This window comes from Cebidichthys violaceus, unplaced genomic scaffold (assembly GCF_023349555.1).
Source record: "Cebidichthys violaceus isolate CVI_PGR_0920_01 unplaced genomic scaffold, fCebVio1.0.p SCAF_7, whole genome shotgun sequence".
In the NCBI taxonomy this organism is placed as follows: domain Eukaryota; kingdom Metazoa; phylum Chordata; class Actinopteri; order Perciformes; family Stichaeidae; genus Cebidichthys; species Cebidichthys violaceus.
In genome coordinates this window covers 8,640,942-8,656,329 of record NW_027176927.1, presented here as the reverse complement: position 1 = coordinate 8,656,329, position 15,388 = coordinate 8,640,942, and the positions used below count along the sequence as shown (strand labels likewise).

Genomic DNA, 15,388 nt, shown 5'->3' with positions numbered 1-15,388 from the left:
ATTAGCATATGAACGCGAAATCATCCCTATCGCCAGCACGGAGGCATAACAAATACCAGAAAAACAAAGCTGCTGTGATCAAGATTTTCTATATCAAATGGATTAAATGATATACATCATCTTTGATACAATAAGACTATTTGCTCTACCATTTCCACCAATGTAGCTATCCCCTTTAATGTCCCAATGTGGGCAATGTTGCAAATCAATGATCATAACAATTTATAGCAAAATTCAATTTATGGCATTTAGGTTGGATTAACCAAAAACAGTCCAATTAATCCAGCAATAAATAGTTTCTGAATAATATTTGCAATTGACTATATAAGCGTTTGAAGGACAGCAAAGGACCCTCTTTCTTTACAAAGTCGGAGTTAACACACACTGTTGAATGACTAAGAGGAAGTCTCAGTAACTGTGTAGATAACTAATCACAGAGTAGGAAAGTGTTCTATAAACAGTGAAGGAAAGTCCTAACACAGCATTTGTCACATGTGTGTCAAAGATATTCAAGAACCAGTGAGGCACTCAGTTGTGTGTGCTTGTACAGCATCTCAGAGAACAGCTGCCACAACAACACACAAGCGTACAATACAATATCCCCTCTCAACGACAGCATCTTCGTGTCTGACAGCTGGCGATAAATTCACAGCTTCAGAAAGCAATCTCCAAGCAGATATTGCCTCAGTATGGAAGCGACAATTCAGTGGCGGCGCTCTCCTCCTTTCGCCCTCACAAACCCCGGTGAGATCTCTGCAGGCACTGAACAATTCGGAGTGGTCTTGTGTCTGGAGAGCTGCCACACTGTCATATGCGACGGTACCCTTTGGGAAATAATTCACAGGCTATGAATCGTGCATAATTCAAGATCTTCCATATTGGCTGAGAGCTGCTTCTGGGCTCCGTGTGAAAGATAGAAAAACAGCTACCTTCTAAATAATGTCAACACTGATTGGATATCATTTTTCTTCATGAGTAGCAAATCAAAATTCGTATGAAACACATTTCATCATTCCTTACGTCGTCTCTTTACTAATCCCCCCAAAAATATTGAATGCCTATGCATGCTATTTTTGTTCAACTACTAATTCTCTAATAGTAATTACACCAAAATATGCTATTTGATATTTAATTCAGTTAAGAGGGGTGAAATATTTAGAGCCATTATCTATGAGTGCACGCTGTCAGGCACCAAATGTTCCTTCATTAAGTCTTCATGGTCTACATCTGGACAGTGATCATGGACTGGGTCTGAATGAGTACACAGCCTTGAAGAACTGGTTTTGCAAAGAGGATTCATTAAATCAGATCAAGAGCTGCAGCACAATGTGACGTCTTCTGGCAACATTTTTTCTCTAAACTACAAGGATCCTAAAATGTCATCATACTAAGCAACCTTTAATAAATGCTAAATGGACTTGCGTTTATATGACACCTTTCTAGTCTTCGGACCACTTAAAGCACTGTATACCACATGTCAACATTCACCCATTGACACGCACACATTCATACACTGATGGCAGAGGCTGCCATGCAAGGTGCTGCCTACCAATCAGGAGCTGTACCAATGCACATTCATTCATTCATTCTCACTCCAACACGCGGCCCGGAGGAGCCAGAGATTGAAGCACCGATCTTCCGGTTGGAGGACGACCTACTTTACCACTACCTCATGTAATGAATGCCATTACATTACGGTTCTTTCACTAAAGCTAGTCAACATCGTCCTACTTTTTTTTGGTCAAGTTTTAGTTTACTAAAAGTCAGGGCATTTTAGTCTTATCTTAGTCAAAGAAAACCATAACTATTTTAGTATAGTTTAACCAAAATATCTTCACCCGTGACATGCTGCTGGTGTAGGTCTGACATGGCACACACAGAAATAGATCTGCATTGAAAAACAAAAGAAAATAAAGGGATTTTGGTTAAGTTTTAAAACTATATTTTAGTCAAGTCTTTTTTGTCAACACTACTTACTGCATGTGGACAGTTGGTGTTGGTGTGACGTAAGTGGCTTCTGGTCGTTGACAAACATATTCAGTCATAGTTTTCTAACGGAATTAAAACTGGACTAAGCTTCGTTGTGTTTTTGACAAATAGATTTAAAACACAAATTTAAAATCAAATCGGGTTGCGGCTAAATATGTAAAGAAGTACAACATCCGCCAAAGTACAGTAGTGGCTGGTACTGAAATCAGATGATGTCGTCTTCCTGCTTCCTCTCAAACTTTCAGAGAACTGAGTTAATGTTCTCTCATTTCCAAAACACATTAGCTACTGAAATTTGTTGTATACTGATGTGTAGTGACATCATACTTTCTCCCTCTCTCTCACTTACTAACAAACAGCAGAGACACAGCAACAAATGAAAGTTGCATCTAAGAGCTTTTATATTGTTGAAAAGATTTAATATCCAGCTTCCTTTTAGCTGAATAGCTGAGTAAAAAAAAAGCCAAATACACATAAAAAATAATTAAATTATTATGCATCTTTCTAATCTTAAATGTCCATCAACATTATCACAAGTGGATGAACCGCAACTATAGAGTTTGTAAACACTATTATGATAATCTTTTGATTGACTGACTGTGACTAGTGACGTGTGGTGTAGTGACTCACATCCTCAGTAACGGCAGCAGGGGCGTTTTGTCCCATCAACAAGTAAAATCTAGAAAGCGACAGCTCACTCTTTTGTCTCTTGTGTCCAACGCGACAATGTGTGTGAATTCCTCTCCGTGGCTATAAATAGAACATCTGTTTCCCATAGTTTCCCTCAACCAATGCATGGGAGCTTATGGGCCAAGATTACCCTTTAGCTGGGGGGCCATCTCTCACGAGCACTCTGCACCTCATTGGGGCTGCGTGACCTATGACCCCCTTCATAAAAGAGGCCTATTGGAGACGGACAAGGGCACGGCTGACCAGCTGTCCCTCCAAGCCACCACTAACATGCGTCTGTCTGCAAGCTCTCACTCAAGTTTGTGCATGACAGAGATGAATACTTTCACAGGGGACGGAGAGTGAAATAATTCATGTGGCGCTGCTCTGGGAAACACTTGCTTCAATTGATTGATATTCCAAAATTCTATCATGTCCAGTTTCAGCTCTCGGGTCAAACGCAGCCCTGAAAAAATGATCGACGCGCCATCTCCAAATTCCTCCTTCTTTTCTGTAAATCTTCTTCTTCATTAAACCGTAAAGTGTAACTGTAAAGAACTCTGCAGGCTGAAGACTGACTCTAGGGAGCACTGCCATTTGTCAAACATCCAGCGAATTGTTTAAAGTAAGTATAAAAAGTATGCCTGATGTCACATTTCTGAAAGTGTTTTTTCCTCTTCCAACAAGCAATAATGAGTCCCAGGCCACAGCAAATAACTGATGCTGGAGGCCCCAGGCCTTTTTAAAAATAAACGATACATCATTTTTTCCAGGAATAATTCCCGTTGAGATTCTGAATATCTGTTTTGAGTCCTGGCTACGACGGCAGCATACAAAGTTTCACATAAGAGAACAAACAACATGCTGGAGACCACGCAGGTATTGTCAAAATAAAATCCTTTTTGATTATAATTCCTGATAAAAATTTCAAATAAAATAAGAATAAAAACGTGACAGCAAAGCGTGAGCGCTCATTGCCCTCTACATGCTTATAGAAACACACTAACAGTTCTGTTAATAACAAAGACAAAGAATAATTCTGTAAATAACAAAGACTGAATTGAAATGTTTGAAACGTTGAGTAAAGGGTGGATTCTGCAGCGCCACAGTGGTTCACACACACACCCTCTCTAAAAATGTAGCAGGTGCTAATTTGATATTCAGAGCAATTAAAGCACAGCAAAACAATATTTGCAATGTAAAGATGTAGCGGAGCATGGCTGCAGCTAACAATTATTTGAATTGTCACTTAATCTGTTAACTAAGTCAATTCGGTCTTTTGTCAGAAAATGGTGAAAAATGTTGCTCAGTGTTTCACAAAGCCAAGGATGACGTCTTTGAATGTCTTGTTTTGTCCACAACTCAAAGGTGTTCAGTTCACTGTCACAGAGGAGGAAAGAAACCAGAAGAATATTCACAAAATGCTGCAATCTGAGAATTTGACTTTTCTTATATTCTCCATGCTTTGTTTACGTAGCTGGACTGGCTGCGCATGCATTTTAGTGCATGCAACTCACTGTGTTGTGCCCCTCTGACTAGCTAATTGCCACCGTCACGCACAGCGCTCATATGGCAGAAGACGCCATCCCAAACCCATGGTGTTGTCGTGGAAGCATACTGCAAAATCAATGATTGGTCAGCTTGAGCTGCTGCTTTGTGTGTTATCCTATGTCTCCATTTCTGCTGGTGTTTGTTGGCTTGATCACGTGGTGCAGGTTGAAGGCAGGCAAAGTCATGTTGTCCTTTACAACAATGGAAGACAACGTCCCATGACTCATCCAGCTAGTGGTGCTATGACCGTCAGCGAGTAACTCCAACCACCACAACACCTCGCCTGAGAGGTGTAATTGTGCCGTAAGTGTCGGTTGCCTCTTCTCTTTTTGTCCCGACCTTTACGGTGAGTGCAGATAAAGTAGTGAACGATGTCGCAGCCCTCTGAGCACATGTTGGTGACCAACATTTCCACACTTCAGTCAAATGAGCGTTTCGACACGGCTCCTTCAGTGACGCTGGGAATTCACGTTGCGCGAACATTTTGAGATTTTAGTGCAGCGTACCCTCTGACATAGTCATCTAACAGAGGGCCGTTGCTGTTGTACATACATTAAGGTAAAACCGCAGAGGAGGTCTCACAGAGTTCTCAAACCCAGTGAGTCAAGTACCTTTTGCCTAACTCTCCATTTGAGACCAGGAGCTCAAACTTTAATGCTGCTCTCTTTGAGTGTCGGTGTTTGTGTGAGAGAGAACACACATCTTAAAACCTCATCCACTTCAAGTTAAATCTATCTGCTACAACACAAACCTGTAAATTATACCATGACACTTTATTTTCCCTCCATAAAACAAACTGTAATAAAGTAAAATATGAATGAATAGAGAATGTCAGCAGTCTTTGACTTTGACAGATATTGAATTGGGCATCTTAAACAATCAGAAACAATCTCTTTCACTGTCTCCTGGTTCGCTCCAACACTTAGAGCCGCCATTATTAAACGCCTGATAAAAGACTGGGAGAGGAATCCATGCAGGAAAAACATCCAACTGTGTCCCAGAGTATCTGTCTCTTCTCTTATCTCCGGACATCTTTCTCACTTAAAACTTTCCATTTCTCTCTGTTTCTGTCTCCCTCTCCGCTCAGCTCGTAAATCAACAGTTACATAAACTGCCTTCAAGTTGGTTTCCACCAGTGTTACATGAGACTCCGCTAAGTACAAAACAGGATGTTATAGAACCCCGCGTGGTTCAGACGGTTCAGCTGAGCTTGTGTGCAGCTGTATCAAACTGTTTTCTCCAGGTCTCTTTTGTGGGCTCAAGTTAAACTGGCTCTATAGCAGAAGAAGGAGGCAGTAAAGTCACCTTTCTCCATGATACAACTATCTTAAATCAATTCAGACTTTTATTTAAAACCCAAAGCACACTGGCTTCCCATTTGTTCCACGCGGAACTTTCACATTCATATGTGTAGAACAGACACACACTTAGTGTCATTAATGCAAGTAACTGCCACTCTACCTTCACCCACCTGCAACTACAGAGACACATACTGCCAGCTCTCAAACAAACAAGTATTTCAGTACCTTGAAGGTACAAGTGTTGTCTCTTGGTGGTTTTAAAGGCTGCATCACAGTAAAGTGACGGTGTTCTCTGAGCTCACCACACTGTTTTAGCATTATATCCAAATTACTGATGATTATCAAAATAATAAAATATTTTGTGAAAGCACCAATAGTCAACCCTACACTTTAATCGCAATATCGAGTTATTTTGGTCAAAATGGTTAACATTTTGCTAAACAAATGGCAACAAATAAATACATACATAAATATACTGAATCGTTATTTATCAAAATATTGGTATCCGAAACCGGATTGGCCCATTTTCACAGATAGTGGATCCAGCTATCGGAGTCAGTGTCGGACAGATATCTGATATCAGTGTGTAAGTGCATCTCTCGTGCTGCCGTAATGTTGCCATTTTTATGAGGACATTAATGAGCTCAACCCTGCAGTATGCCATACAGAGGTGTAAAAAAAGTAAGTAGCACTTGATGTTGATGAATATGCACAATATCAGTAGTGCGGTTATGCCACCTTTAGATAGAGTAGATAAGATGAACCATCCAGAGAGAAAAGCTGGAAAAGAGACAGACCTGAGCCCGGTGTGTGTTCTGTGTAAATGAAAGCCAGCCAACAAAATGAGCAAATACCATGGTAACCAACATGTCGCCCCACTCAGCCATCCCATTACCTCAGTGTGTGCCGAGTTAGTGTGAAACCAACCAGTCGGTTTGAAGAATCAAATACAATTTCACACGACTTATTCAAATAACATGTCCAATGCTTAGATCCAACACTACTACAGTGTGTGTGTGTGTGTGTGTGTGTGTGTGAGTGTGTGTCAGTGTGTGCCTCAGGGTTTTCACCTCAGGTTACCTTTCTCACTTCTTAAGATGGTTTCATACACAGTTTGGCATCACGAACACAAAAAAAATCCTTCAAGTACAGTAGATTCATACATCGTCGTTTGACATAAACTAAACATGCCATCTTGTCAATCCAGCAAGTTGTAACAATTTAGGTCGTTTTATATTTGGCCACCTCCTGCTGCTCTGTGAAAGACTTGCTGGAAAACATTCAACAGCACACACACACACACACACACACACACACACACACACACACACACACACACACACACACACACACACACACGCGTCAAGAGAATTCTCCACTGCTGCAGGATGTCAGATAAAGCTACTGGTCGTATGCTTGAGGTGTGTGTGTGCGTGTGCTTGTGCGTGTGTGGCAGTGGCTCTTTCTTCAGGCTAAGTGCTGCCAACATACCCAGCTCATAACACACTCATAACACACACACACACACACACACACACACACACCAACATTAGGTGACGGTATGCTCGTGCACAAACACAAAGTATTATTGAGCTAGATGGACATGAAGAGAGACCTTTTTCTGTCTCTGAACTCAAAATGGCTTCTTGTGGTATTCATGCAGCTCATTTCACAACAGGAAGGGCCCTTCTGAAGATGATGCACCCTCAGGCTTACAGGACATTTGGAACCGCTTGACGCAGACAACATGCACTGAAGGAAGACTAATATTTGCTCTAAACCAGTATTTCCAAAACTGATTTTTCTGGGGACCCGCTTTTTTATTCTTTTACACTCTAATAGGTGGTATTTATGAATCGTGAGTAAAGTTCCTGACCATCTTTACTGCCATCTGCACATCACCGTACCAACCATTTAAAAGACATATATGGTTGATAAATCACAACTTTAACAAACTGAAAACTAGTGAAAACTATACACATAAATGTTATGTAAAATATTTTTCAAATGAGACCAAATAAATGCATTGCAGAGGCTGCGTCTTTTCTCTCAAACAGACTGTAGGCTAGCCTTTCATATTAGATTCAATGTTATAAGTAGGCTACAATTATCACAAGAGTACGGACATTCAGGTTCCCTCATGTGGCTCAAAAATATAAATATTGAGTTAAAAGACTGTGGAAGTAATTCTGCAAATATATCTGACAGTGTTTGGGAATGACTGCTTTAAACTATTGCTTGCGTTTCTTTCAGTCAGGGATCACTTCTAGGATTCTCAAAAAAGGAAAAATATCCTGACGAAATGTTTACGTCATAAAAGCAAGTCTTCGCCATTTAGGGTAGATGAGTGCAAGATCGCGACTACTGCACAGCTCCTTAAAGTCCATTGTGTATTTGTCTTTAACTAACCTGATGCTATCCACTGATGGCTGCAATCAAATCGGCCATGTAAGGTATTATGTCACAACAACCTCCAAACCAAAACAGTAAATCCAGTCTAATCGGCACGCCAAATGCAAATTGGTGTCCTAATCTGAACATTTAATTGGATGAAGTCGGTAAATATCTGCGACTGGAATACTTCAGTCGGTGACAAAGACCTGTTACATGCTCTTGGCTCTTCTCCACTTCATTAAGTTGGGGGAGGGACAAGAAAGAGGGATAAAGTCTCACAGCAGATGAGTTGCAGAGAAGTAGAGAGAGTAGAGAGAGAGATAGAAAGAGAGAGAGAGAGAGAGAGAGAGAGAGAGAGAGAGAGACACATACAGAGGAGGAGGAGAGGGAGAAAGTGTGGAGCATCATAGGGGAGAGCCAAACCACATTTCCCTTTTCTTTCCACCCTATTTGGGCTAAATGTGGGCTGGCATGCTATTGTGTGAGGCAAGGCATGCAGGGAGGTGTGTGTGAGTGCAGGGGCAATTGGGGGCGGGGGGGAGGGGTTCTCAAGCTAAACAATTGTCAAGAAAATTCCTTAAGAAAAACTCCTTCGGAAAACAATCTTATCTTACCCCATTACTGAATTTCTTCAGAAAAAAACAACTTGAGAATACAAGAGTTTGCAGAGCCCCCCCCCCCCCATCAGAGGCGGGCAGGTGGCAGCTGCTATGCCCCCACCCCCACCCCACCTCTAACTCTCTCTGGCAGACAGAGCCAGCAGCTCCGGCCCACACTGCTGCCTCTAACATTAGCAAAGCTCTGAGAAGAAAAGCCATGTGGAGGTGCCCATCACTTCCAAGTGCACAGTACATAACACACACAGCCCCGTGATGATCAAACTCTCTTCACTCTCTCTCTCTCTCTCTCTCTCTATCATACACTCACTTCCTGCAGGGGGGTTGAAAACAGATCTGGCTGTGTGTGCTCTGAGAAAGAAAGCAACTAGTCTTCAAGATCACATTCTGATCAGGGATCGCCTTCCAAAACCTCAAACATCACACTACCACCAAATAATGAAAAAGTGTTTCCCAACACTCACTCTCTGTCAGGGAATTCATCTAAAAAGCAACTTCCCTTCTGCGCAACTCAATGTCGTCTCCTCACACCAGGCTTCGACTTGACTGCACAGCCCCTCTGGAAGCAACCGCTGGCCACTAATGCACACAATTCACGCACAAAGAGAAAACACTGGAAGCTCACCTCACTCTGTAGCGTTCAGCAGTCCATCACCCAGCACTTTCTCTCAAGACAAGTTTGTGGAAGCCGGCGGTAGCAGCACAGAAAGAAGCAATGGGCGAAGAGTAGCAGAAAGAAACAAAGATGAGAGCGAGAGAGAGAGAGAGAGGGGGGGGGGGTGTGAAAGAACAGCGGAGGAGAGGGGGAGGAGGAGAAGACGGACTGAGTGACTGAGACGGAGCTAACGGTGGCTGACAGACTCCCAGAGACTCCCGGTCTGAGCTAAAGCGCACAAACTAACTGGCCCCTCTGCCTGCCTGCCTCTCCAGCTTGACGTCAGTGCAGTCACATGACCTTGTTCTGGTGGTGTGGAGGGGAAATGAAAGGGGGGGGGGTAGCGAGAGAGACGGAGAAGCCTGTGTTACCGTGGTAACAGGCACACTGCACAGAAATGATTTTCAATAGGTCATCCGACATGCACACGCAGACAGATTCTTACATACAAGAGAAGATGGTAGAAGACGAGCTCAGTGAACCAGAGGAGCTGCTAGCAGAGTAATGTGGACAAGGTGAGCAGAGGGAAAATTAGAAGCTGATACAATAATGGTTCAAATTTCCATTTTGTTTTTTTGACAGAAACAAACGCAATTAAAAAAGGAATGTGCACTAGACAAACTGCACTTTTGAACTTGTGCTTGGCTTCCTTGAACCCAGATAAGCAACATGTTCTTCTTTTTACACCAATTCAATACCACAGTAAAAACAAACAAAAAAACAAGTTCTTCAAGATTAACTCCTTAATTACCATTTGCAAACAATTTTTGGGCGAAATTATTATTAATCTCTGATGACACTCCACTCATTTTTACTGAATAGAGCTTGGACGTTTTATAATGTAACTCAATGCAACTGTTAGCTCCCTGTTAGCTCCCTTATTTAGCCGAGCAGGACTGCTCAGCACACCGGCTGCTAACAGAGGTTAGCGTAACGTTTCTAGATCTCCTGCCGATTTCAACACGGATTTGATTCACAATGTAGCAACAGAGACATTTTCGATCTTCCCCATGGTGACTGGACACCTTCTGTCTGAGCCCTGATCCACGGTACTTACAATAGACGTGTGGAAATGTCTTCATTCTATGATACATAATGATGCGAACGACTCTGTATCGATGCAGGGACAAACATAGTACAAAGTTTGGTTTAATTTCAGCTCAGTGTGAGTCTTTGCTGTGCTTTGCTGTTTTCTGCTGACTGTCACACTTGTTTCTCTTCTCTCCTCTGATCTCTGTTTCAGTGAGGGCGGAGCTTAAACAAACTCCTTATGCGCGGAGCTGAGACGGTCACTAGGCTAACTTGTTGTGATGTCAAGAAATTTAGCCAGAGGGACATAAACAAACAGCTTCCATTCACATGATGGGTATCAAATTAAGCACTTTATTAAAAAGTACCCAGCCCTAATAGAAAGGGCAGATTTTTAAGGTCTTTCTCAGTTTATATATACAGGTTTTTCAGCAACAAAATTCCATATATTTTTCATGATTTGATTCAAAGGATAGAAGCGCTGATGTTATCAAAACCCAACTTTAGTTATTAGAAATGGACCTTCTCTCTATGTACGAGACATCGTTTATTCCTTCAGGACTCCAGCGATTTATTCAACACATGACTAATAAAAGAACTATATCTGCACAAACTAGGAGGAAGAAGAAGAAACGAACAAGAAACTAAATAACCTTCATTACTTTAGGGAAGTGGGGAATACAGTGGCTGCAGTTTCAATTGTGTTATAGTTATCATTTATATATTAATACAGTGAGACAAGCTGACGCGGCACACCTCCACACACAGATCAGATTTGAAGTATAACACTATGACTAACAGCCAGTCGACAGTGGGGATATGGGTACGATTACGTCTTCATGTCTCATTAGCAGAGTAAACTAACTAGTAAACTAAACAGACATCATGTCTTCACTGTCAAGAGTTTAATCACGCACATCCGCCTGAACTCTTTCAGGTACTGCAGCAGTGTTTGGCAGAGAGATGTCAGAAACGTTCACACTTTCACACAGTAACAGACGGCTACTCAAGTAGACTTGAGGCTGCAAGACTCTGCTGTGAGGGAATAATCCACAAGTAAATTAAAGCAACAGCTTAAACGTATTTTTCTTTCTTGCCCGGAGAAGATGATTACCACTGTCATATTCAGCCTAACATAAAGAGTAGAAACAGCCAGGGCTCGATATCAATGTTGTTTCCCTTAGTGTCCCACAACTGCCCCAAACTCTACTTTCAACTGTCCCAGACTTAACAACCAACCTCTCAAATTGACTTTGACTACATATTACATTTAGCTTCATTATAAGTAATTTATGATAAACTAAGTGAGTTAACTCGCATCACTCCATCGACTCACTCTTGTCCCCCATGGAAGTTCTGATAGTTCCCTCGTTCCCTGTACTTACAAAAAATACACACACGGCGGTATTTACATTCTGCATGTTACAATATGTATGGTCCCCGTTGGTAAATGTTTTTGATCCACTAAAGGAATGGACAGAATTATTCTGCAGCAGCTTTAACAGCTTTTTTATTTTGGCCTTCTCAACCTTCCCAAAAACAACCATGACGCAAAAACATAATCACGTTTGTAATGATGTGTTTCTTCTATTTCTATTGTCCTAGAATTGTCCCAAACACTGTATCTTTGTATCCCAGGTCCTATATTGTAGTTCCCGGGACAATGAGACATCCTCAATTTTGAGCGCTGGAAACAGCTAGCTCAGCCAGCGCCTCTGAGGCTCATAGCTCTATAGGAGAAAGAAGGCCACCTCGCAGTGATTACAAAGACTCTAGTCCTGTCCAGTCACTGCTCTGAGCAAAGAAATAGCCGCACAACCTGTTGTTTGTATACTGTGGTGTTGGTACAGTAAGTGAGTAATTAGTAGGCAGATTCTTAGGTTAGAGAGTCATCTTTCTGCTAAGCTAAGTTATTGCGTATCTCCCAAAATGTCAAACTATTCCTTTAACAAATACAATGACGAATATAACGTTCTAATTTAGATCATTGCAGTTTGACTATAACTATTATGTCAGTTATAAGATAAACTGATTTAAGGCTTTCTATCTACATGTTTATACATGAGGGGGTGCAACATCAGCTTACCTGAAGGGCTGTTTGAAACGTTTTCTTGCAGCAAGAAAATGTGTCCAATTAACTAATTGCGTTGTTGATTGTCACAGTAAATATTGTGATACTGTATGTGTTGCAGCTTTTGTTCCAGTAAAACATTATGTCTTTAGTGTATGTTTTTTTTAGATCTTTTTATTTTTCAAGTATCTGTTAAATGGGAGCCGGGGACCGTCTTGGTGGCACATGTGCGCATTTACATACAGCAACTCTGTATTCCTCTGGTGGAGAAATGCGCTGTGCATTGTGTGAAGTTGATTTGGGGCAGGGCTTGTGTAACGGCACAAAGACTGAGGGTGTGCAGTGTGGGAAGATAAACCATTTCACGGCCAACCAAAGAACTCTTTACCCCCTTCCTCCGCTGACCCCGGCTTTGGGCTGATTACGTTCTTCTGAATAGCATCTGCTAGCCAGTTGAATGGAGCGCAGATTGGGGTGGGGCAGTGCGTAGGGTCAGCCGAGTGAAAACCACCCCCCACTGGACTACTGTTAGTAAGGGTATGTACGGCTGAGTGAGAGGCACATGGATAGAGACACAAGATTAAATGCCACACGGGGCAGAAAGAATCAACACAGTGCAGGGAAAAGTCATTTAATAAAGCCTGCAGCTATATATATATATATATATATATATATATATATATATATATATATATATATATATATATATATATATATATATATATATTAATATATGACTGTAAAGATACTGCTGGGGAGTAAAGCAGAGGCAAGAGTGAAGAAAACAGCAAAGCACAAAGAGATTAGATGATGTAAGACACTGAAATGAGAGTCTGCCAGGTGCGTAAATTGGTTGAGGGATAAATTATTGAGACCAAAGCCCGAGTTCAGGGGATTAGTGGGCTGACTGGTCATGCCTTAAGGTTAATACATGGTTAATAAAATAAAGCTGGTTGAAAAAGCCAAGTTGTATCAGTGTATCTTGTTTTATATGGACGGCATTTGAAAGCGGGCTGAGATACTGGTCATCATAATGAAGTGACCCGCACTTCAGTTGCTACAGAGATAAATGAGAAGAAAAAAGCAGCAGAAAGGCGGACACATTATTGCATTTACACGTCATACTTCTGCACTGCATGCTTCATATTTTAAAGCTCACGCATACCTGGTCAATCACTGTGGAAAGTGGGCTGGACTATAAGATGTTCCATTTTGGAAAAAACACCCACAAAGATTTGGTACTACCAGACTGTATATATAAAGTAGACTTAACCGACGTGACGTCACCCATTGGTTTATGGGCTACGGTCTTGAAGCCTCGAGTTCATCATTTTGGCCGTCGCCATCTTGGTTTTTTGGAACCAGAAGCGACATGAGAGGGAGGAGCCAAATACAACCCAACGATGTTTTTAGGCAACAAAAAAGTTTACAATAAAGTTTAATGAACTGAAAACACGCTGTGAAACGGTTTATGTTCTAAGACCAAAACACTAAGACCAAACTCCCAGACCGAAAAAACACCGTGGTAGAGACCTGTCAATCACAAGGTCGCCCCGCCCTAAAGCATACCCTGCTTTATGGTCTATTTGACTCTAGATGGCCCATCATTTACTAAATGAACATCATGCTGTATTGAAGAACACTTGAAACTAGAGATTGAGACCATAAACTCATGTTTACAATGTTTACTGAGGTAATAAATCAAGAGAGTCATTTTCTCATAGACTTCTATACAATCAGAGGAGTCGCCCCCTGTTGGTCAGTAGAGAGAATGCAGCTTTAAAGCACTTCATTTTCACTTTTCGACCTGCAGGTTGCCAGTTGGATACTAAAGGACCTTTTGAAAGGGCCTTTTCACTACTTTTAGAGACTCTGCACAGCACTAGAAAATTGTAACCACACTCTTTGTGTTTGTGTGTGTGTGAGTTAGGATGTAGGGTGGGTAAGCGGCACTAGAGGGAATTCCTTCCTCCTGATGACTCAGGAAGCAACTGCATGGGCGGAAGAGAAAACAACTTCTCTTTCCAAGGCAAACCCTTTAGAAGTCATTCCTTTGGGAAAGGAAACTCTCCCCACACCGTGTCACCGTTCGAAGCTCACTGCTAAATAACTCCATGTATTGTCTGATGCAAAAAATCAGCTGAGGGCAGGACAGGTTCAAGTACGAAACAACAGACTGAAATTCCAAAATCAACCCAAAAAAAGCAATACTGAGAGATGACAAATGTACGCTCATGGCGATATTGTACAAGAATGAAAATGGTTATTGGCCAGTGAGACTTAAAAGCTGGAGGCTGGACCTGCATCAGAGAGCCGTCATGTTAATCTCAGCAGCTGGGCTGGAGCTATTAGATAACAACAGATTAGCAAATGGATAATCAGCTGTTGGGGGGGGGGGGGGGGGGGGGCAGAGCTCCTAATGAGGTGTGAGTGTCTTATCCAACAGGTTAGTGAACACATGCACACATCCACACACGACATCACCCCTTCAATCCCAGATGATGGTGGATGGCATTGGTGGTTCATTATTCATCGCAATGAATTTCGAAGCAATATTTTGAGAAAAACACTGCTGGATGGGTTTATAAAAGGCTAAGCTTAAAGGGAAACTTCTGTTATTTTCAACTTGGACCCTATATTCCCATGTTTTTTGCATCTCAGTGACTAATGTGGGACAGGCTCAGATTGTAACTTTAAGTGTCTGACAACATTATGAAAAGAACCCCACAGGTGGTAATAGAAGAAATCCTTTTATTGGAGGCAGATTGGAGACACTTGTCAGATTGTTGATCCAATCTGTTTGTTAGTGTGTCTAACTAAGGTTCCCTCAATGAGAAGTCTTGTTCTGAATATTCACGAGAGAGTTAAGCCTCACCCACATTGTCGAAATCGGCTAAACAGTCAGCCATGACACCTCGTTGTGACATGGCCTGTTGAGTGGATGCAGGGTTTTCCCATAATACTGGATCAATTTATAAAAATAAATGTCACCATTAGTTACATGGGAAATCAGGGTTAGAAAAATACAGAAGTTACCCTTCTGAATACAAAAGGTATATTTTTGAGACCCAATTGGGGTACGATACCCAAGCAATTGTGATTGAAGGCTGTC

General features: G+C 41.7%; 1 protein-coding gene across 2 annotated transcripts in view; it reads right to left on the bottom strand.

Moving 5' to 3' along the window:
* ncalda (neurocalcin delta a) overlaps window positions 1–15,388 on the bottom strand; it is a 69,161-nt gene that overhangs the window by 28,099 nt on the left and 25,674 nt on the right. The window contains exon 1 of one of the 2 annotated variants that reach the window (XM_068735380.1): window positions 9,147–9,431. The exons of the other annotated variant lie outside the window; for it this stretch is intronic. The gene's annotated coding sequence lies outside the window, so the exon portion shown is untranslated. Of the gene's footprint in view, window positions 1–9,146; window positions 9,432–15,388 lie in introns of those variants that run through there. 2 annotated transcript variants of the gene reach the window in all.